Genomic DNA, 22520 nt, shown 5'->3' with positions numbered 1-22520 from the left:
ATACTGTAATTCCAGTTACCTGCAGCGATTTGAGCCTTTTCAGAATATAAAAAAAGTTAGGAAATATCAAGATTGAAGTACATGCCCAGATATCCTTAACTCTGCCCTCTCTTTCCTTTCTTAACCCCTTTCAAACTAGGGGTAATTACTAGGAATTTTCAGCAGACACAAGACTGGATTGTAGTACCCTGTCTTGTTAACAGGTCAAAGCAAGCTGTTTTATCTAGCGGATGTGTTCAATGTTAAATTACAATTTTTTTAAATTACATTGCCTCCTTTATCACCCTGTGGATGGGCTAATAGATTCCAAGTTAATTCATATACGACTCTTGGTCCCCATCTGTTTCGTACATCCCAAAATATGACATTTAAACAAACCAACAGTCAGGATAGGAATCGGGAAGTTGTGATGGACATTGTGGCCACTTAGCTAGGGGTTGTTCTCTGTGTGGTTTGATGGATGTGGTGGTTCTGATGTGGATTACTGCTGACTGCTGGTTGTTTCAGTAATGGGGGTTCTTTGCACCATCTCTATTAGTGGTTTAAGTGGGATTTCGGAGAACAGGGAATGGGGTGGGTCTTTGCTCGTGCTCTGTTGTGGTTGACCCCTTCCTGTCTAAAGCAAGACTGTTAGATGCGCCCATCTAGGATTACCATGTATGGTGAGATGCCAGTATCTCCTTTGGCACATTTTGCTCCACTCTGGGCAGCTTGCCTTACTTGCTTGTGCTTTCTGTCTGTGTCTTGGTTTTATCCTAGGTCATTGGGTCTCTGGGACAGAGACTGGCCTTTCTATTCTATTTTTATATAATATCCAGCACAGATGCTTTTGGTATCCCAAGCTTTTGGTGGTGCTATATGTAATGCCAGTAACTAATAGCACTGAGGTTCCTCCTGCGGATGCGTGGCTGGCTGTGCACATGGTGGGAACGTGGTGACCGTAAACATGCTGCTGTGGTGTGAATTTTCTTACATGGCTTCTGTGTCGTTTTAGCTCTGAATAGGAGTAAATGCAGGAGCACTCTCGGCACAAGAAGTGTGCGGACAGTGTCATTGTGCAGGTGGAAACACTGTGCTGTCAGAGCCGGTGGCCAGTGGTGCAATCTTTGCTTTTATTCGAGGCTGTGTAGATAAAGCACAGTGCAGTTTTTCTACTTGTGTGTGCATGTTTACATCTATATGCAAGTAACTTTGGTAGGTATTTTTATATATATGCAAACACATGTGAAAGCATCATTGCCTGTTTAGATCTAACTGTGCTTCCTCCTCCTGGTTTCCCTCTGCTTCTCTTTTTCTGTTCCACTTCATGTTTGAGTTCTATGCCTGTGGTGTTTTTCATAGGCATGTTTCCCCTTTCTTTCCCATTCTGGCTTTGCGTTCTTTACCTTCTAGTCCACATGTTTCTGCTCCAGGTTAGTTGATAATGTCTCTTCTGCATGGTTCCTCCTTCCTCTCGCCCAGGCAGGTTGGCCGAGCACCCTGTTAGTGTCCTGCACAACCTGGGAGTCCATGGCCTGAAGAGCGGCTGCAGCTGTGCCCCTTATTTCTTGGGGGGGAAAAAAGAATAAGGGAGTTGGAGCTGCTCTCAATTCCCTTCTCTCTAAATGAGTCTCACACTGATAGTTTTGGCTTTCCTTGCCCACTCCGGATTGCAGCTGGTGTGGCTGAGTAGATGTTTCTCAGACGCGATGGTTAAGAATAAAATCGGGGTTACTGACCACAGTGTTTCTGCCGTGCAACCTGGGCTCGGTGATGTTTTTCGTTGGTGGTTGCAGTCTGTGCTCTGAGCCCAGGCTCCGCATTCCTGCTGTTACTTCTCTTTCTGCTGCTAATTTTAGTAGCCGCCTGGCTTGCTGCAAGCCCAGGGCTTTTCCACCTGGTTTCAGCCCTGTTTCTGCCCAGCAGAGGGATGTGGCCCCAGCTTGTGGGGGTCCTGCATGGGCTGCTGTGCCCTGATGGCAGAGGGCTTCTGGGTGCCTGTCAGCCGAGCAGGTGGGTTTGTGTGTGTGTTGGTGATGGCTTGATTTGAGCCATCCCCCCATCCCTGTGAGAAAATGCTGCCGAGAGAGAGCTGGCAGGCAGTGCTGGGAGCAGGGGGGATATTAAATGGAGCTGGGGGCATGTCCTGCACAGCGCTCCCCACTGCTATGCCAGAGCGCTGTAAAGCACTGGGTCCTCCTATAGGGGTTGTCTCGTAGATATTAAGTGGAGTGTTTTGACTGCTTCTGATGATTGAAACAGATCTGAAACCAGGACATGCTTTGATGCTGGTGATCTGAAGAACATGCACAATATCACTTGACAGCAAACATTTTATTCTTGGCAGCATCACCCTTGCAGCAAGCGATTTGGTTGGGTGGCTTTGCTTGCACAGCTGGGTTTTTGGTTGGGCGTTTTGTTTTGGGTTTTTTTTTTTGCTTTTCCCTAAAATCCCAGGACTCAGCACTGCATTTCCCATCCTGGAAAGCTGATACTTCCCAGCCCCGGTTTGCGGCATTGGTTTCTTCGATGGGTGGCGATGCCTGAACATGCCCAGCCTGTGCTCCGTGGAGGTCAAGTCGGGTGAGCTCTGCCAAACTCATTTTAGGCAAGCAGATCTGCGGAGAGGGCTTTCCTTTGGATAGATGGAGATATTCTTTTTTTTTTTTTTCTTTTTTTTTTTCTTGGAAATATGTAACCTGACGAGGAAATGTTAAGGGACCTCATCAAGGTGAATAAACAGAAATCAAACTCCAGACTGTCCCTTTTGTGTCACTCATAATACATGAGGCTCCTTATGTGAAATGTGAACTCTCAGTGTCCAGTTTCATTTGGGATGACTCTTCTTTTTTTTTTTTTTCCTTTCCCCCCCCCCCCCCCCCCAGTAATGCAGACCCACTTTCGGGAGTGGTGCAAGTGTCCTGTGCCACCCCCCTGCCTCTCAGCCTCTCTTGGATGAGGGGCTGTTTCAGGTCACGTGTATAACCTGATCTTGCTGATGACGCTTGCACCCAAGGATCATTTATTGCCAATTGTTAGGGTGTTTTGCTATTTTCAAGACACTTGTGCCTGATCCTATTTCCCTTACGTGCCCAAATGGGATTTTTTTTTGCCCTGGTTTAGTTTGGCTTGGGAATGGGCTATTTGCTCACAGATCTGGTGCTGTCAGTCTATTGCCCATGGCCATGGCACCTGAACTTCTGTAGTAGCTGCAGCCTTCGGGGTGGGACACTGAATTATACTGGTTGACTTGTGGGATGCACCTTGACTTGGAAAGGATAAGGAGCAGGTCATGGCTGAGGTAGCCTGGCAGGCAGCTGGGAAAAATAATTTCTAAATCCCAGGTTTGCTTGAGCTGTCACTGTGTAGATTGTCCCAGATTTGATGGTGGGGCTTGTGATGCTGCTGGCCCTCATTTTTGGGTTCAGGTATAGTAGACTTGCTGTTCTGTGGTAAGTGCTCCTGTTTTTCTTAGCCAGCTTTCTGTTTCTGGCCCTAGTCAAAGGCAGGTGTTTCAGGTAAAAAAAAAAAAAAAAAAAAAAGGTTGAAAGTGAAATAGATGACTAAAAAGTAGTCAGATCTTATGAGCAGTTTTCTACCAAAACATTTCGGGCTCAGCTTGGCTTGTGCCCAAGTCACGCCTGCCCACTGGAGGGCTGGGTGATGAGTTGTAGGTGGTGGATTTCATCTAGCTTACAGCATCTAAACAAATAAATCTTTTTTTATTTCTACCCCCGGCCCCCCCAGTGTCTAAGTGTGTGGCCTTTGCTACTTGAGTATCTCTTTTTAAGCAGCTAAAAAGTTTTTCTAAGTGAAATATGTTTCTGTGCTGCAGTTGAGAGATAAATATAGCTGGTGGATTGTGAAAGAAGGCCATGGTATGTGTTACATTGCTTAACCCAGTATTTTTTTCTCTTCTTTTTGTGGTGATTCTGTGTTAACTCAAAATAGAAAACCTCCTGAAAGATGTTGTTTTTCCCATTGAAAGAGATTTCATGCCAGGATGCCATTCACTGCCTTACGCTGCAACCAGTGAAGGATTAACGTGTCATGTCTGCCCCAGCTTCTTCAGCCCAGTGCCGTGTGTTTGGAAAGCAGGCGCGTTTGCAGCTGAGCCAGCTCTAATAATAATAATAATTCGGGTTGAGAAGCACGGAACAGCCTGTGATTAGCAAAATAATTACTGCACAGTGTGTAAATGAGGAGGTGGGTTTTTGACATGGTGAGAGGGACGCACGCCGCAGCTGCTGGGGGGAGGCGGTGGGCTCGTGTCGCCCTGTTGACATACCCCGTGTAAAGCTGAGCGCAGGAACCACGCGGAGCAAAACATGCTTGTAAAATGATGATTGCTTTTGAATTTTTCCAGTAAATTCTGCTGATGAACGAGCAGCCAGAAAACTTGTAAATAAGCATTTTATACTGTGCTCTGCTCCCCAGGGTAATTTTTTTTTTTTTTTTTTTTCCCCCAGTTTCAATGTAGTTGATGGGTATTTTCTCTCTGCTTGCCAGGAGGCTAAACTTTGACTAGCTGTTGGCTCTAGGACTTAAAAAACAGGCTAGGAAACCTTCCAAAACTTCTTCACGGGTGCCGGTTCAGATCGGGGTCAGTGGGATTGAGAGAGACATCTCTATTAAATATATGATGCTGCTCTGACATGTATAAAGCCAAGTTCACAGACTCATAGCTGATGACTCGTTGCCTTAAAATCTAATCTGCCGTGCTGCACAACAGCTCGCAGGGCATTTTACGCATGCTTTCCCCTCCACACTTTGTCAGCAGGGGCAGGGTTTCCCCCCGGCAGCGGGCTGATGGTGCGTGTGGGAGGTGGCACCGTGCACATGCGGGTGCCCTTGGCCATCACCCTGCGAGGCTTCGGGGCAGAGCTCGCCCCGGGGACGTGCACAGGGCGGCTTGGGATGAGGGGTTGTTGGGAATGATCCAGCCCCAAAAAACGAACGGAGCTTGGGAAATGCTTCCTGAGGATGGTGTTGGGATGGGCATCCCCACACCTGGGCTGTGTAGTCTGTGTACCCTCTCCTTTTGAAAAATAATTTATCTGCAAATAAATATTGTACCAACAGAAATAAGTCTTTAAGACAATAGGTTTAAGTTAAAGTGAGTATCAGGTACTCATACAGGTTTACATCTGTGTAACCGAAGCCTGCTGGACTAGATCTCTTCCAGACTGCCTTAAGTATTTGTATAGGACTCATACAAATAGGGCCCTGGTTTTCCTCCATGATGCTTGCTACAGTAATAGACAAATAATAATAATTAAAAATAGTGCCTTAATTAGGCTTGTTTTACTTGAGGCAAGCAGGTGGAGTGCATCCTTTGATCCTTTCCAACCTTTGTTTTTTTGTGATTTTGTGTTTTCCTCTCCTGTTATCTGTTTTGTTGACAATAATCAGAAGGATGTGTGTGTTCATGCATGTATGTGCATGTATCGATACACATGCCACATGTTCACACACATACCTGCTCTTTTTCTGTATTACAAAATACATATTTTTTTTCCCCTTGTGTCAAAGAAAGCCAGTATCACCTGCATGCCACTACACAAGCCGTTAATACTGCAATGTAAAGCTCAGGAAAGCCTGGAGAACGTTTTTCTAATAAGAGGATATTCTGGTCCTCTTGATAATCAGACCCCCATTGTAAACTCATTTTGAGTCACAGGTTTAAATCTTTGTTCCAGCGGAAAAAATTTTTATGGGCAGCCCAAACAGGCATTAAATCCTGTGGTGTGGTTTTTTTTTTTTTTTTTTTTTTAGCAGACTTGCTTAAAATAGTGCAGATTTAAATCAGAAGAGTGACTCCAAGGGAAAAGAGAAAAGTTGAAACAATACAAATCATGGTTTGGTGGTACAAACCTTTTGTCCCACCCCAACCCCTAACAGAAATTTGGCAGAGGCAGCAGGCTGGGTTTCCTTGCTGTGAGACACTGCATGCTTGCGATTGCTCTGTACTGTTGGGTTTCCCTCTGCTCTGTGGGTGGTCACCCCACTTTTATTATGGGGATGCCAGAATATGACTTTGGAAGTGAAAATTGCCAGTTTTATGCAGATTTATTCCCCTGCTTCCTGTATCCTTCCTGCATTTGCAGGGAAGAGGCTTTTCTGGAAAATGAGCTAGCATTTCAGAAACGCGGTGTCTCCATGATTTTTGGTTTTGACCTCTTTTTCCTGTCCTGGAATCATAGAATTGTTTAGGTTGGAAAATACCTCTAAGATCGAGTCCAACCGTTGACCTTAATTAATTGACCTTAATTAAATGGCTGAGTCCACCACTAAACTGGTCCCTTCCTACTACAAGTAGGACATCCCCAAACAGGCTCACAGCTCTTCCCACTGGTCCTGCGCGGCTTATCCATCACCTTTGTGTTCAGTGGTTGGGATTGCTGTGGCATCAGTGGCCTTTGGGATTATGGTTTTGTCAGGACAGAGCATCACGTTGAGACAGTCCACATCTTGGTGTGTGTGTGTGACTCGTGTCCCGATGGTGGCAGGTGGCTCAGAGGAGTCAGTGCCCAGGTGAGGATGAGCTGGGAAACCTGTTCCAATTTTCCAGTGCTGCAGAGGGTGCTCCTGGATGCATGGTGGGTTTTGTGGGCAGCATTGAAGTTGAAAGCTTTTAAATCTCCTTTTGCTCTTCGTTCCTGAGAAATCCAGTGTAGAAAGGTGGCATACATAATTTTCTCCTTCTCCTTCTCATCCAGATGTTGGTCTTAGTGCTGGCGTAGCAGCTGGGTACCCCTCAGATGTGGCATCATCACCCTTGCACTACCTGTTGCGCTGCAGGTGATGGATATGCTGCCTCTGCTGCAGCCCTTCCTTATCTTCATGGATCCTTGGTGGGGGACCTTCTCCTGGCAGGTGGGAAGGGCTCTTCTCTTAACTGGCCATAGCTATCCCAGTGCATACACCTCTGCTGTACGCACTTTGCCTGAGTAAACACAAACTGCATTTTCAGTGCTGCTTTTTTTGCACAGGAATGGCAGATGTGGTGTAAAGAGCTTTTACACCGTGCAGGGTCTGCACACGCTCAGATTTCCATGCCTCGGTCTCATGTACATCCTTGGTTCCCCCAACTCTGATACTGAGGCATTTTTTCAAAATTAAAAAGTGGCAGTGATCTTAGCCTTTTCCTTACAGCAGTCCCTGAGCACGGAGGAACAGTGAGGTTAGCATCTGGAGCGGATGTATTTATTATTGCTGATGTCTTTTAAATGATTGAACAAATTTTCCCTGCATTATTTAGGGGAGTTATGATATTCACCATTAATGGAAAGCTGTCTGGGGAAATGTGTGATTCACACTCATAAATACCTTCTGTCCTTTTGTTATTTGCTGCGTGTTTTCTCCCAGCTCTTGCCTGTCCTTTTGACATCAGCATTTGTCCTTCTGTCAGTTCCTCCTGCTACCTTCCCCCTTGGTGTAGGTGACCCGTGGCGGAGTAAGGGGTGAGGTGTTTTTTCTTCTGGACAGGTAGCTTAACTTGCAGTGTCACCAGCACTTATATAAAGGATGTGGTAATCCGGGTAAGGTAATAAGGTTTGGAAACTCTTCAGTACATTTGAGAGCTCTTTCTAGCAAATGTTGCTGGGATTAATGTTCTTCATTTTACTGTTAAGGATAGCTGGAAGCATGAACAACCCTGATGTTAAGTGTGCTTGTCTCCCCATGATATGATGCAATATTGCAGCTGAGTTTTATTGCAAAATGAGGCAACGTTACCTGATAATTCAGTTGTGACAGGATAGGCTTCCCTCTGCAGAAGACGAGAGTCCCTCTGCAGAGGATGAGTCCCTCTGCACCAGGTAGTTTTACTGGATCCTTAAGTCACTAAAGCACATTTTTTTGCCATGCAGCAGAAACACTGTTTCCAGGGTGCAGTTTTAAACATGAAGATGTGTCTGTTAGCTTACCTGCAGCCCTGCAGGACATCGTCATCCCACATCATTGGTGGGGCTTGGGTTGACCTCCATATAGTAAATTCAGTGTTTGAATCATGAATCTAAAAGCATGGATTTGTCTTAAATCACAAATCTAAAAGCTGTTTTTTAAGGAAGGGGGTAATTAGATAGAATCTTAATTGTTGATATTCATTCTTTTGGCTGGAACTGTATCTGCCTTGTGCAGAGCCTGGCCCTGGAAGGTGAGGGTGGTAGGAGGAGTGTCAGGTGCCTCCACACTAGGTCAGGAGGTGGGAACCTCAGCTTCAAAGGGGCATGTGGAAAGGATGAAAAGGGCACTTTGTATCAGTGGCTTTCTCTAGAGCATGCAGAACAGAAATGGCCTTAAGTGAGAGAAAAAAAAAACAAACAAAAAACCCCAAAAAACTCTAGATAAGGGATTTTCCCCCATCAGGTATTTCCCTCCAACCATTCTTCTGCTTTTACTAATGTTTGTTTCTGGCTTTCAGACTCAGAAATCCCTCCTGTAGGAGCCTGGAAAAGGGTTAAGTTTTTGTGACTTCTCCCTGTGCAGCTCTATAAGGGAAAATGATTTCTTTGTTGCTTTTTTACCCTGGGTCCTGCTTGCCCAGCCTCTCATGCTGGAGAAGGTGATGTGCATCTCACATGGCATCTCAGGCTTGCTTGAGTGCTCTTACGTGGTCTGTCTGGGAAGAGCAGAGTGGCACGAGCAGGTACCTCACAGACGTGTGGCACCATGGGAACACAGCGGGTTTGGGATTGGACCCGGAGGAAGATGTCTCAGGTATTTCTGTACTCCACGTTCTGCGATCTTCATCCTTGGGGCAAGCCGTTAAGCCTCAGCACACTGGGTTATGCTGGGCACGGGGGTGGGTGCTACTGGGGGAAAGGAGGCCCCACTCCCTGGCTTTTGCTGCCAATCGGTTCAAGTCCAAGAACATAAGGATTTATTGTTTTTCTTATTCCACCTAATCTCTCTACAGAGGCTCTGTTTAATATCTTACCCGTGTTTGAAATGTGGAATCTATCTGCTGCTATTATTATCCCAATGCGAAGGGGCCATGAGGCTTTTTGTTTGGTTCAGCCCAGCCCGGGTCACTTGGTGCTGGGGGTCCTGGCTGCAGGATGGGGGTGCCCAGGCCACGTCCTCTGTAAATTAATGTTTCCCCCTTTATTCTACAGCAGCCTGTTGTGCAGCTACAGCTCCTTTTCCTCTAAAAATTGTGAGTGGTGTGGCGGGGTATTGCGGGATGCTTCTGGAGGTCTCATTCCCGGCAGTGAGGTGTCCTTCATCACCAGCGATGAGGAAGGTGCAGAGGAGGCAGAGAACAGTCTTCCCTAACCAGAAACCCCACGCAGCCCCACCATCCTGCTTCGGGGTTCCTTCCCAGCAAACTAACCCATCCCTGGAGCTAAATTCCCTGGAGCAGCAGATAGTTGCTGGCTGCTTCTTCTCACCAGCAGATGACTGCCACCTCTCTGAAGTTGCACCCCCCCCCTCCCGCTGTTCCCCTTGTGCCATGGATGACATCCCATTTATCTCCTGTTCCGGGCAGTGCCGGTGCTCGGTGCTCGTGGCCGGTCACGCGGCTCCCACGGGGCTCCCACAGGACCGTGCTGGGTTTGCCGGTGCTGAGCCACCCGCGTGGGCGTGTGGTCCTGGCATGCAGTGCTCACCCCCCCCCGCCCTCTGGCTCCCGCTTTGGCAGGGAAAGAGGGAAAACGACTGTGAATTCTTCACTGCTGACTGCAAAGGGCAATTATTTAGTGGGATTTCGGGCAGATAGAGCCCAGAACGGTGAGGCGGCTCTGAATCTGAATGGTGAGGCTGTACTGGATGAATCATGGGGGGGAGGGAAAAAATAAAAATCTCTTGAGTCATAATCCCTAATATTACAGAGCGGATTTGCTGTGGGTTTTTTTTTCTGTTCCTGTGTGCTGACTAATGGACAGAGAGGCAGCGAGAGCCCTTTCTCTGCAGTTTCATCCATGAGGAATGCAGCCCTGCCGCCCCGCTCCTCGTCTCCCTGCGGCTTATTCCCAGCCGAGCCCAAGCCCTGCAACCCACCGCCAGCCGGCTGGGCACTGCTCCCCCTCCTCAACCCCCCCAGTGCCACCAGCAGCCTGGTGGGTGCTTTCCCAGCAGAGGGGACGTGCCAGCAGCTGTTTGTGCCCCTGTGGCTCTGCCACTGCCGGGCTGTGGGACCCATCAAATACCCCTGTTTTGCAACCAGCACCTGCTCTTTGAGCATCTCAGAGTGATTTACGAAGGGGGTTTAACGTGATGACGGCCACCCAGCACCCACAGCCTGGTGATTTAAATACACTGAAGTGAACTAGCTGTTGTCTCCCTGGAGGTGATCTGGGCTCTGGATATCTCGGTACATGAGCCTTGGACCCTGAGGAATTTAAAATCTGTGTATTTTTACAGGGCATCTGAGTTTTGGCATTTTATTGTCAGCCAGCTTTGTGCTTTCAGATTCAGAGGGTGCCATGACTCCTACTCTGTTAAATTAATTTTGATCAGATCTCCCTCCCCAAAGACATATATAAAATCAATACTTATTTACTAAAATATACCTGCCCTTAGCCCTTTGCTTGCACCGTCGTAGGGCCAGGGATGGAGTGTCCCGGGGACTCGGGGTGATACTCCGTCCCTGGCCCTATGATGGCGCAAGCAAAGGCAGCGGATGTCCCCAAAGATGTGGTCGAGAGACCATGGTGGCCTCAGGGGGGTTAAGTTGTGAGTGGCAGAGCTGGTCCCCCCAGTTGGTGTGTGTTCCCCCCCCCCCCCCGGCACCCTCTGCCTTGGGAGCCAAGTTTTTGGCTGCCTTGTTACTCTGATTAATTTCCTGGATGAAGTAAGGTAAGTGACATGTATGTTCTATAACCAGTATGAGCTGCTAGTTTAGACTCCGTATGTATTACTACAATATATTTTTAATCTCCTTTGCTGAAAGCATGTGGAATTGAAAACTTAATACACGGAGGCACACCCGTACCTGCACATGGAGAGAAAAGCAGTGCAAGTGATTTAAATTTCAGTGGGCAAAGTGTTTTGTTGAGGTATGAGACTTCTTTTTGCCTTACAATGTCCTTCATTAATTTTTCATTAATCCAAGTATTGGTGATAGGATAAGTGTTCCTCCCCAGAGGAAAGCTGGTACCATCCCAGTCCAGGAGCGGCAGCTTGGAGCTCATGGTGCTGGCTCTGAGTTTCACTGCGCCTTGGGTTTTCCACACTCAGATGGAGTGATGATCTACACTATGAAGTTTATGGCTTGTTTTGGGTTGTATTCCCCTCATATAAGGTTATTTTTTCAGTTCCCTTGTGGCATTTGCTACCTCCCTGTAGGAGGAGAGGCGGCAGCATTTTAGGGGGGGCTGCGCATGTTTGGGAGATGCAGATGTCACCTACAGCAGGTGATGTTATCCACTCCCCCGCCACTGTGTACGGCTTTTCTGCTGGGCAGCTGAAGCCAGCTCCCAGGAAAAAATAAGCTTCTTCAGCACAAAATAGGCTTTTTCCTGGTTTTCCTTCCCTGCTGCCTCCACAGAGCTATTTCTAAATCAATTGCATTTGGTCAGCATAACTACACTGGTTGGGGCTGTGGGTGTATTCTGAATTTTCTTTTCATTTTCTTTTCATCATTTTACAGGCTGCTGGCACATCTTAAGTATGGGTCAAGTGAAGGCAACTGTGAGATGCCTTGGTTTCTTGTATGCAGAAAGGAGCTAATATGCCTTTGGGTGTGAGGGTGGGGAATTTGTGAGTCTCTGGATACAGATTATTTTGTTTCTTCCCTCTGTATATGAGATTTAAGGGGGAAAGGAAGCCCTTGGATAATAAAGTGAAATTAAATTTTTAAATACTAACTTTTTAAATACTAAAGCATTTGCCTTATACAAAATTTTCACTGATTTGATATTTAATCCATTTGGGTTTTTTAAGTCACATTAGCTATAGGGATGCAGGTGTTGGAGTAAGTGCTCTTTCTCTGCTTTGCTGACGTGGAATGCAGACAAAACTTTTCCCAATCATTTTCAGCACCTTAACATGGAATCACTCCCCCAGCCTGCCTGGTGGCTGTCCCAGCCAGCCTGCTTGGGCCAGCCTTGCCTGCTGAAGTGATGTGACTTGTGGTGCTGTGATGACAGCAGTCCCTGGCATATGAGCAGGCAGGGAGGGTGGTAATGTTTTAAATAAATACCCATCCAGCTGAGCTGGGCTAGGGGTCTGAAGTGGGAAGTGGATTCCCTTTGCAAACATCCTTATTTTTTTATTATTATTTAGTATTATTAAGTATATGTTGCCTTATACTAAATCTAAATAAAATGGAGATATTGATTAAATTCATGCAGTCCTGGCATGTAGAAGAGGGTAAAGATGAGTGCATTAAAGCAGGTGATCCCAGGAGCTTTATGGGGGGACGACATGCATTACTGCTGTGAGGCTTTGATAGAATGAGGGCAAACTTGTATAAGATGCAGACGTTTCCTTTTTGCTTGGTATTTGCATAATTCCCCGTGCTTTCTCAGGGCTCTTTGCTGGCAAATAGTTGCCGAAACGTTAAGTAATCCTCAGCGGTTTGGGACTGTGGGTGGCTGTAGTTTCTTGTCTTGAAGGGTGGGGAGGCTTGGTGCTAGGTGAGGTTTTGCTGAAGGTGGAGTTTCTCCAAGAGACTGGCACCCAGCTGCCAGCGCCTGGGACAACCCGGCCGTGCACTGCATGACCTGTCTCAACTCAGGCTTGTTGTTGTGTTCCAGAGTAAACTTGGGTGCTGCCTTAATCCGGATTAGAAGGAAAACTCCTGGTTATTCTTGAGCAGCTGCGGCTGGAGTGTTTTAAAGGATGTACCCTGTGGTTTGTTGTGCTGGGGTGGCTTTGGATTTGTCCCCAGCTGGTTGCCACCAAGCTTTATGGAGGCTGGCAAGCCTGTGTCAGATTTTCCTGTGTCCTCAGTGCCAACGAGATGTATTTCAGTTTACATAAAGCCGGTGCTGCAGCCATGCCTGTATATACAGCTGGGTTTTCCTGTGTGCTTGGCTGAGAGTTTGAACTCTGGGTCCTGCGCTCAGTTGCACTGTGGACCCTGTGGGACCACCCAGCAGATGTGCAAGTGGAGACCTCCCAGCCTCCGAGGGGGGTGCAGGTGTCCCAGCTGGTACAAACCCCCCCGGTCTCCTGAAAAACCCTCTCATCTCCTGAGTCAAACCTTACGTTAGAAGGCAGTGGAATACAAGAAATGAATCCATTCGTGTATCCTGGTAGTTGTATCGGAGCCACTGGGGATGTCCAGAAGGAAATGGTGTCACGCGTTGGCAAGGCAGCAGCCGCATTTACTAGCTTAACTGAGATTTGGTCATTGAAAATCTGCTGCTGAAAGGCTAAACTATGAATCTTGGACTTGAAAGTAATTTTTATCTAAACAGATGGATCTGAAAGCTGGAAACCTATCAAAGGTACAGGCAAAGTATCTGAGTGCCTTTGAAAACAAATGGCTTGGAAGAACACTGAGCAATAATCTCCAAAGACAACCCAAAAAAGTGATAGAAGTAGTTGGGGAATAAGAAACAAAAGTCTCTGCTGTAGCAGAGGGGCTGCTGAGCCCCTGATGGAGGCGCTGGGAGGTGGTAGGGACAACCCCTCTCTTAAAACATAGTCAGATAGAGAAGATTATATGGGACTTACTCTAGCATGCATGTTGAGGAGCTTCAGTGGTAGACAAGGGTGGCAAAGCCTTGCTTGTTGTTTAAATGCTGGACAAGGGTAACAAAAACTGGGCAAACTCATTTGAAAGCTTTGTGAGTTCTTGTCCTTGGAGGAGTGGGGTAATCCCTGTGATACATGGTGCACTCTGTCATGATGTGATTTTGTCCGTGTTGGTAATTTGGGTTGGTGTATGATTTGTACTGGTGATACATAGCCCAGTGCTGAGAAGTGGTTTCCTGTGGTGTGGAAGCTGATTCCTCCTGCCCTTATTGCTGCACCTGTGAAATGGGGTAAATAACACTTTGATCTACTGTAGGCTTTTAAACCTCTGAGTTTCCCGAGCATCCTGTTACATGTCCAAAGTGAGTTCCTATCATAGGGGATGGCTCTAAGAGTTGTGGCGTCTAGGTGGTGGAGGATAAGCAGCAGCCAATTAAGAAGTACTGCTAATGAGAGGAGGAACACACGAGTGCATATTGCTGCTGGGATCTCAAAGATCTCTTTCCTTATCCTCATGAGCAGCCAAGGGGTACATCCTCATTAATAAATTCATCAAGCTGCATCTTAAGAGTGATTGGGCTGCCAGCCCTGCAACTGCTGGGAGGCATCCAGAGCTGGGCATGGCTGGGGACCTTCATGCTGCAACCTGAAGTCACTCATAGCCAGCTGATACTCATTTGTTCTGGTGCCAGTGTTGTCCTTTAGCTTAACTCAATCTTTCCGTGATACAGACAGCAGTCTCATACCCTCTGAGCCGTGTAGGTCAAACACAGGCAGCTCACTCTGTCCTCTCATCTGAGAGGGGCTTGTCATTCCCCTCCTTCTGGCAGCTTGATCCGCTGCTGAGCTCTGTTGAACAGCACCCTTCTTGAACAGAAGCTCCCAGGTGGGGCCGTAGCATCTCGGAGGCAGGGTATCCTGCTGTTGCTGGTGTAGCCGTACATCTTCTGCCAGAAACAGTTTGCTTTCCAGCATTCTCCAGAGTCATGTTGCCCTTGAAGCCCTGCCATGCTCATGTCCCCAGTTCACCTGCAGAGAGGTAAAATTTCTAGTAGGACCAGCTTTAACTAAAACCAGCTTTCACCCAAATCTGGCCCCAAGTGTCCCAGGCTTGGCATCACTGTGGAAAGTGCAGTACTTACAAGGGGCAACAACGAAAACTGCTTGTTCTTCACAATTGGGTCTTTACCAGGATTGTTTGGCAGTATGGGGTATAAAAAGTACATGTGACATGATGGCTTATTTACTTTTATTTATAATTGTGGCAGTGATGACAAAGAGGATACAGTTGTGATCCTGTGATGGTTTTGTTCGTAATAGCTGTTCTGCTAAGATGAAGTTTCTGCTTCCAATTTTCTGCAGGCTTTGGGTGCTTCAGTTCTTTAACTATTTGCATCTTTTAAAATGGGGTCAGAGGAGCTGAAGTGAAACACCTAAGCTTTTAGGCAGTGCCAGGGTTCACCTGGCTTTCAAAAGGTCCTCCTCTGTGCTGTGGGTTCATTGCAGCTCCAGCTACTCGTGCAGTGAAGTCTGGACAAGCCCCTGCTGCAGGTGGACAAAGAGGCTTTTTGCAGCAGTGCAGTTTGATAGAGACGTGTACTCTGCTGTAAATGTGGAGTTTATCTCTGTGAGAGGTTTATCTGTCCAGTTGTCCTTTTGGTGGTTGTAATTCGAGGTCCATCTCCCTGGCTGTCCCTTAGGAGCGAACAGTTGGTGCAGAGCAGTTGCTGACAGGGCCCTTGCTTTCCATCCTTCCATTTCATTTGTGTGGAAGGGAAGGGAAAACAAACACAAGCTACAACAAGAGCAGAATTTCTGCTACAGCTGTTTGATACAGTAAATGAACCACGATGCGACGTTGTGGGTGTTCCATTTTTTCCCCCTCATTTTGTCATCCAGCTTTTATTATTTCCCAGTCTTGGCAGTGCAAAGGACCATTCTAAAGACTTGGTCCCTCGCCACAGTGACTCCTTGAAACCAGAGGTACCCTGGTTTGCTAGAGTGCAGAACCTGCTGGCACTAGCCGCTTCCCAGCACACCATGTGGCTCTGCCTGTATGAAAGGATGTCGGTACAAGATGGTCACGGGCACTCACTGCTGTAGAGCCTGTACCTGACCTACTGAATTGGGGTCAGGATGCCACATAACCACAGTGACACAATACACAAGGTTTTGACTTGCAGGAGGCTCAGCTGGGGTGGCTGATGTGCATGCAGACCTGTATCACCTGTCCTGGAGTTTTTTTGGGGGGCAAGTAGGAATGGAGACGATCACAAGAAGCAGCTCAAGCACTGTCATGTCTTGTAACCCAGCATGTTGAAGTCCCCTAAGATGGGTTGCTGGTGGTGCTCTGTGCTCTTGTGTAGAAGGAGGAGAGAAGTGAACAGTGGTGGGCAGCAAATGCCTGAGCTGTCCTCACTTCTACTCACCTGGGCCTGGTGGTCAGCACCCTCCTCTACTGCCAGACATGAAGTTGTACCCTGGGAAAATTCAGAATAGGTCTGATGGGGCAAAAAACACTAGAAGAAAGCTATCGGAGATAAAAAATACGTACCTGTGTATCTGCGTGGAAGTACATAGTTGGCTTGAGCAGTGACCCTGTGGTTAAATGGACCTCAAGGGGTTGTGGCAGGTGGTATCCCAGTGATGCAGCCCCCATGGTAGATGTCATCTGTCTGCTTTGCTTCCTGGATGATGCCATGCTTGCTATGGGTGGCAAAAGGGGAACAGTGTCATCTCCTCATCTGCTACAAGCTTCTGCTTAGAAATTAGTTTAAACCAGTTTTAATTAAGCTGGAGAATACAGCAAGTCGTTTGTTAGTGCCAGCAGTGGGTGCCAGTCGGAGCGTGCCAGCTGCATGGGTCTGCTCTCCAAAACATTTGAGGCTGGAGACCGGATGCTGAGCAGAATAGTGGTTGGTTTTGATCCTGTCTGGTGGTTCCTTTGTCACTCCTTTAAAAACTACCCCTTTCACTGGAGGGCTCATCACATGGTCTCCGGAGGGTTCACATTCTTCAGAGTTATTCCTGGTCCCTTTAGATAAGGAGAGCTGTGATCTTTAGGCATTATGGCCTGATGTGCCTCAGGCTGTCCTAATGAATAGGAGTTCATTAGTGCAATTGAACCACTTAATAGACAATAAACTACAGCAGGCTTTTGGCTCCTGTGAGTCCATGGTGGGTACGCTTGAGGGCTTGGATTTAGAAGACAATCTCACAGAGATCCCTTTCTGGGGGGCACAGAGTGGGGGGTGGCAGGAAGTGATGATGTTAAGGCAGTTGAGGATCACAAGATCTCTCATCTCCCCCCCCCCCGCCGCCCGGTGCCCCACAAGTGGGGCTATTTGTACCGCTTTGTTACCCTGCCTTAGGGTTGGAAGAGAACAGGCTCCCACTATCCCTCCCAACCCCATGTTGGTCTTCAACGGCTTTACACTGTTGTGAACACTCAGAAGACAGGAAGATGGGATGCCCTGGTATCGGCTTGGGTGCATTGATGCAGCTCTCTGCCAATGGAATTATTTTGGTTCAGGGAAAATGAGCAATTCCCCTTGGTTTTGGGTCCTTACTGGGTGTGTGTGTGCTGGTACGCAATCTGCATGGGGAACCGTGTGGCAGCTGTGCATGTTCACAAACCTGGCCAAGAGTGGTCAGACCTCCTCAGAGTTAAAATGGGCTCAGGGTTGATGCAGATACTTACCTCTTGCGTGCAATAAGCTGTTTGCATCCAGCTTAAGTAGCCAGGTGGACCAAGGTTGGCAGCTGTGAGAAAATGTAGCCCTGAGAGGGTGAATCCAGACTTGGCTTTTGGCAGTGAGAATGGCAGTTACCAGCTAAACTGGGCTTTGTCAACTCAAGGCCAGAACTTCGGCGTAGCTGTGGAAAGAGCAGGCTGGCTTTGGCATGTCTGGATATCGACGTGATGCATTTCCTGGTGGTAGGTGGTGGGAAAGCCCACATCTGCTGTGAAATGAGCATTGCTTTCCTTGGAAAAGTGCTTACCGAGATAGCGATGATGGACAAGTCCCTCTTGATAATTGTGACTTCACAGGTCGTGTTTTCAGCCTCATGGAAAAAAATGGAAAAGGCATCTAATGCGTTGAACTATTTAAAGGACACGTCTGGAGTTTTGAAGGTAATGCATTCTAAAAATAAACATTAAAAATGATTCTTGAGCTTGGGCCAGGTTATTTCAAGACTAAAATCAAGGCCAAGGCACTCCAGTATAGGTTTCCAGGTCATTTTTGTTGGCTTTGTTAATCTGTGCTGCCTTTGAGGTAGGAAAAAATGGTAATGTCTACCAGGATCTTTCCACTTTCTTCCTGAAAACATGTTCCTAAGGAGTCATGGCTCTTCTGCCAGTCTTATGTTTGCAGCTCAGTTGCTGTATTGTGTGAGGCTCATTTTCTTTGATTTATCAGTTTACCCATCAGGAAGAAAACACCTAGTTTTAGTGCTTTTTGTATAATCAAGACTCTTGTAACATTTTTTTGGTATGGTGATGTATATATAATGACAGCATGTGGGTGACTTTAAAGGGGCATTTAGAGGGACATGAAGAAGATAGCAAAATGAATAAATAAACCAAAAATTGCTATTGGTGTGAACCCGGATAGGCAGACCAACAACATGGCAAATAAACAGCTAACGTAACTTCTTCTTGGGTTCTCTGATGTCTCACTGGCTGGCTCCAGCACTTCTGATAGCTCAGAAGCCCATCCTGCTGGATGGCAGAGCTGAAGTGGGCTCGCCAGCCGGAGCCAGCTGGGCACTGGGGAGGATGTGGAGATCAAAGCTAAGTTATGACTAGGCATGAACAGTCTGGTTCAGCACATGGGGCAGTGAGAGTGTTTTGATGGAACCAACTTCAGATTTGGATCTAAACACCCTTTTGATGGTAGCTTCTGGCACCTTCCTCTGGGGCTGATGCATTCCTGATGTGTTTTCCTGCTTTGACTCTCCCAGATCTCTGTTGCTGACTCTTGGGTCCTGAGCCTGTTGTGCTTTGCTGCTGGGCTGGAGAGCCAGGGCGGGGTTGGAGCTGGAAAAGCTGTCGGGGCGTTTTGACATGCTGGTGGTGGTCTTGCTGCACTGTTCCCTGGTGGCCCTTTTTGGGACGGGAGCGTTAGTCCTGTGCGTGAAGCTGCTGGGGCTTTTGCTTGCACCATGGCATGGGGGCAGCCTCTGCCGAGGGATGGATGGGGGCTGAGCCCTGGCTGGAGCTGTGGGGGAGGGGAGCAGGCTCCCTTTTCCTGGGAAAGACAGTTCTGATCCCACTGGTCAGAGGATGACTTTGAGCATGGGATCCCCTGATCCTTGCCCCTTAGCTTGCTGTGTCCTATGAGGACATAACTGATCTTTGGACCTGTTGGAGCAGACAGCCATAATGGGGCTTGTTTTTCCAAGGTAATTTTTTATTGGGAAAGCAGCTCGACAGATGTAGGTGAAAGGTGATGCCAGCATGCTGCCGATGCCAGTTGGCCATCGCTTTCCTGGCCGCGTCCTTGGCTTTTTATAGCCTTGCTGTATCAGGCTGCAGCTGCCACCCACCTCCGGCGGCTCTGGGATCACAAGGTAGTGTTGGGGCCGTGTGTGCTGTGTCATTGGGTTTGCTGGGTTGCATTAGCCACAAACTAATGTCTGTTCTGGTAGCCCAGCTCCCAAATTAGCAGCGTTGGATGGGTTAGAGGAACTTGGATGGGTTAGAGGAACACAGGAGGTGTTGTTGTCTTGAGAAAAAAGGTGATTAAGTTTAATCACCTATAATACCTTTTTTTTTTTCTGTTTATTAGCCATGAATCATGAAGTTCAGTTGTTAGTATGCCACTTACTATGATATTCTTGATGTGTTTAAATGCTCCCCTCCTTCTTTTCTTTTTCTTTAACCAAGGGAGCTTCCTTCACCAAGTATGTCCCACTGTCTGATGATGTACTGAGTTCATCAGCTTTGCGTTTGCTGTCTTAAATGAGGAAAGCAGCCTGGAAAGGCCACTGACCTCCAGCATCATCCCTGAGAGGAATGAGTTCAGCCTGGGAAGGAGATTGGCGAAAAGGGTGTCTTGATGAGCAGTCTCCAGAAGGAAGTTATTTCAGATATTTCAGCCAAATAACCCTGAGGACATGGGGATTGGGGCTAACATTGCTTCACTTCAGGAAAGACCACCTGAACTGTATCACCTGCAGTAATCTCCCTCCATTCTGTGTGATAAAGGATGGGCATCTGCATGAAAACAGATCTTCTGTTCCCCTCTCCCTCTTCTGTTCTGTGTCCCTGGAGCAGATCATGACTGTGAAAGAGAAATCCTGACTCCATTGAAATTAATGGAGAGGCTGAAGTGGGAGAATTTACCTCCTGGCGAGCATAAGTCGGATGCTTAGGAAAGCCTGATCTTCTTCTCAAGCAGCTCTGGGTAAGGAGAGAAGCAGAGCTCTGAGCCCAGGCAGCAGCTTTGTGTCAGGTACAGCTCGGTGCTTCAGGCAGTGGTGACAGATGGATCTGCTTTTGGTGTTAATGTATTTGCACAGTAGATAAGAGACATCCCTGACTTTAGGAGTGGGTTTGGTAGACATGCTGGTGGGCATTTCTCCTCCGAGAAGCCCAAGTGGAGGTTTTAGCTGAGCCTGGGGCGGGGGAGCTGTGCAAGTGGTGGTTGTTCGGTGCTACAGCAGTGCTGTACGGGCTCCAGGCATTTTCCCTCTGTATCCAGAGAGCTTTTTTGATGTTTAACTGGCCTCATCCAACCCTACTTTTTTTTTTTTTTTTTCTTTTCCCCATGGAGCAAATCAAAGAGTACTCACCTGCATCACTGTCTTGGCACAGGCAGTGCTGCCTGGCCATGGGATGTGTGGGCAGAGCCAGCCCCGCACCTTCCAGGGCAGCGGCATCCCTGCAAAAGAAGAGGGACCTTTTGGGCTGGAAACACTCAAGGTCAGGCTGGACAGGGCTCTGAGCAGCCGGATCGAGTTGAAGATGTCCCTGCTCATGGCTGGGTGGTTGGACTAGATGGCTTTTAAAGGTCCCTTCCAACACAAACCATTCTATGATTCTCTGATTCTATGGCTGTAGGTTCTGCTGAGACTGGGGGAGCTGGCCTTGTATGTAAATACAGTATTTAACTGCATTCACATACAGCAAGTGGTATGTGGCTAGGAATTCCTTTGATGCATTTAGATGCTAATATAGTGATAAAACAATCCTGTTATTCCTTATTTTTCTCACAGCATGTAAGCTCTTCAGAAGGCTTGGTCATTAAGCATTTAAGAGCCTGGACATGACTAAAATAAAAATACTAGTAGCAATAAATGAGTAAGAAGAGGTGCAATACATTATCAGTCTTGGAATAAAGAATAAAAAAAAAATCTCCCCTTTGGGTGGCAGGAAGGTCAGCTGGCATTGTGGACACATTCAGACCAGAAAACGATTGGGATGCCAGCCTGGGGAGGTCATCCATCCACCCAGCTGAGCTGGAGCCTGACTGCTGCCCAATTCGTGCATGTTGCAGGGTTGGTGGGAGGCAGCTCCAGGGATGAGGAGCAAACAGCTCCCAGACGTGTTTTCTGGGGTCTTGTTTCTTACCTTTCTGGTTTTTTCCTCTTGATGTGGCTGCAGTAATCTTCACAAAGGATGGAGGTGATGTAGGTGAAAGCAGAGTGACAGTAACGGAGATTTCACAGGACTGAACTGATTTTGGTGAGGAGGATTAAAACTGCTGTGTGGTAGGAAGTGCTCTGCAGGTACGAGACAGTGAGCAAAAGACCCTTTCAGAAGTGCATGGGACATGGGAAGTAGAGGTGAAGCCCAGTCCTTGATGGGAATCTTTGCATCAGCAGAAAAGGGATTTGCTGCTCTGGGATATCAGCAGAAAAATGAATCCAGGGCTGTAACTTCATAATGTAACTGTATGATGCAATAAATAAAACTTTTCCATGCTGGATTTAGTTAAACCAATGCAACATCTATATTTGGATGAAGCCTAATCCTATGCTGTTATGAAATCTTTCCTAATAATAATATTTTCTTTCACCTCAAGAAGGTCCTGAGCTCGTGCCTGTTGACTTCACTGAGCTGCACAGTGAAGCTGCCTGTAACAGCGAGGCAGGCATTTATTTGGGTTTGCCAGCTGAAACGAGTCAAATTATTCCATGGCCTTTGGTTTAATGGCTGAAACTTTCTGTTATTATTTGCAGAATATTGAACATGTGCCCTTCATAAGTGGGAGCTTTATAAAAAGTAACAGGAAGAGAGAGCCTGATCTGCCAAAAAGTCTCTGCGTTGCTATTCCCAGAGATGTTTTGAAATCTTCACCTCAGTTGCCTTTGTGAAGCTGTGTGCCAGCCCCAGAGCACGTGGGGCTTCTCCTGGGCTCCGCGGGGATGCTTGGACCTCAAGCCAAGTGTGACAGTGCAGAAGGAAAGTCATTAGCACTGGGCTCCTCTCCGGTTATCGGAGGAGGCGGCAGCCACCGAGAATTCAGCTTTAAAAGGAGGCAAATACCAAGCTTGAAACGCATCAGCCGTGCAAGGGGTGATTTGCACACATTAAAAAATGCCTTTTTCCTTCTTGGCCCATACCCCTTTGCTGCTGCTGGACTAGCTCTGGGCTGGTTGCTTTGCCTGCAGAAAACCCTCCCAGCAAAAGCAGTGCATGGTTTCCTTTGGGTTGGTGAGTTAAGCTGGTCCAGAGGAGTGTGGAGAGGAGCAGTGGGCTCAGAAATGTCTCATGTTGGCCTTGTTGGGCCATCACATCAATTTGGTGTTTGTGGGGCATTGGAGCTTCATTAGTCCAATGCTGCAGTGATCAAAGTTTGCCAGCACTGAGGTCTTACGAGTTTTTTTTCCCACTGGTGCCTTTAGAGGACCAACCCCACCATCCTAACGCTGGTGGCTGGCAC

The 22520-nt window shown here is 47.4% G+C and overlaps 1 long non-coding RNA gene across 10 annotated transcripts in view; it reads left to right on the top strand.

Moving 5' to 3' along the window:
* The window catches only part of LOC114015953 (uncharacterized), a 142065-nt gene that overhangs the window by 5421 nt on the left and 114124 nt on the right, over positions 1–22520 (top strand). The gene's annotated exons all lie outside the window — the stretch shown is intronic.

Source organism: Falco cherrug, chromosome 3, assembly GCF_023634085.1.
Source record: "Falco cherrug isolate bFalChe1 chromosome 3, bFalChe1.pri, whole genome shotgun sequence".
NCBI classification, from domain to species: domain Eukaryota; kingdom Metazoa; phylum Chordata; class Aves; order Falconiformes; family Falconidae; genus Falco; species Falco cherrug.
The sequence above is the reverse complement of the archived record's forward strand: the minus strand, read 5'-3'. Positions and strand labels throughout refer to the sequence as shown.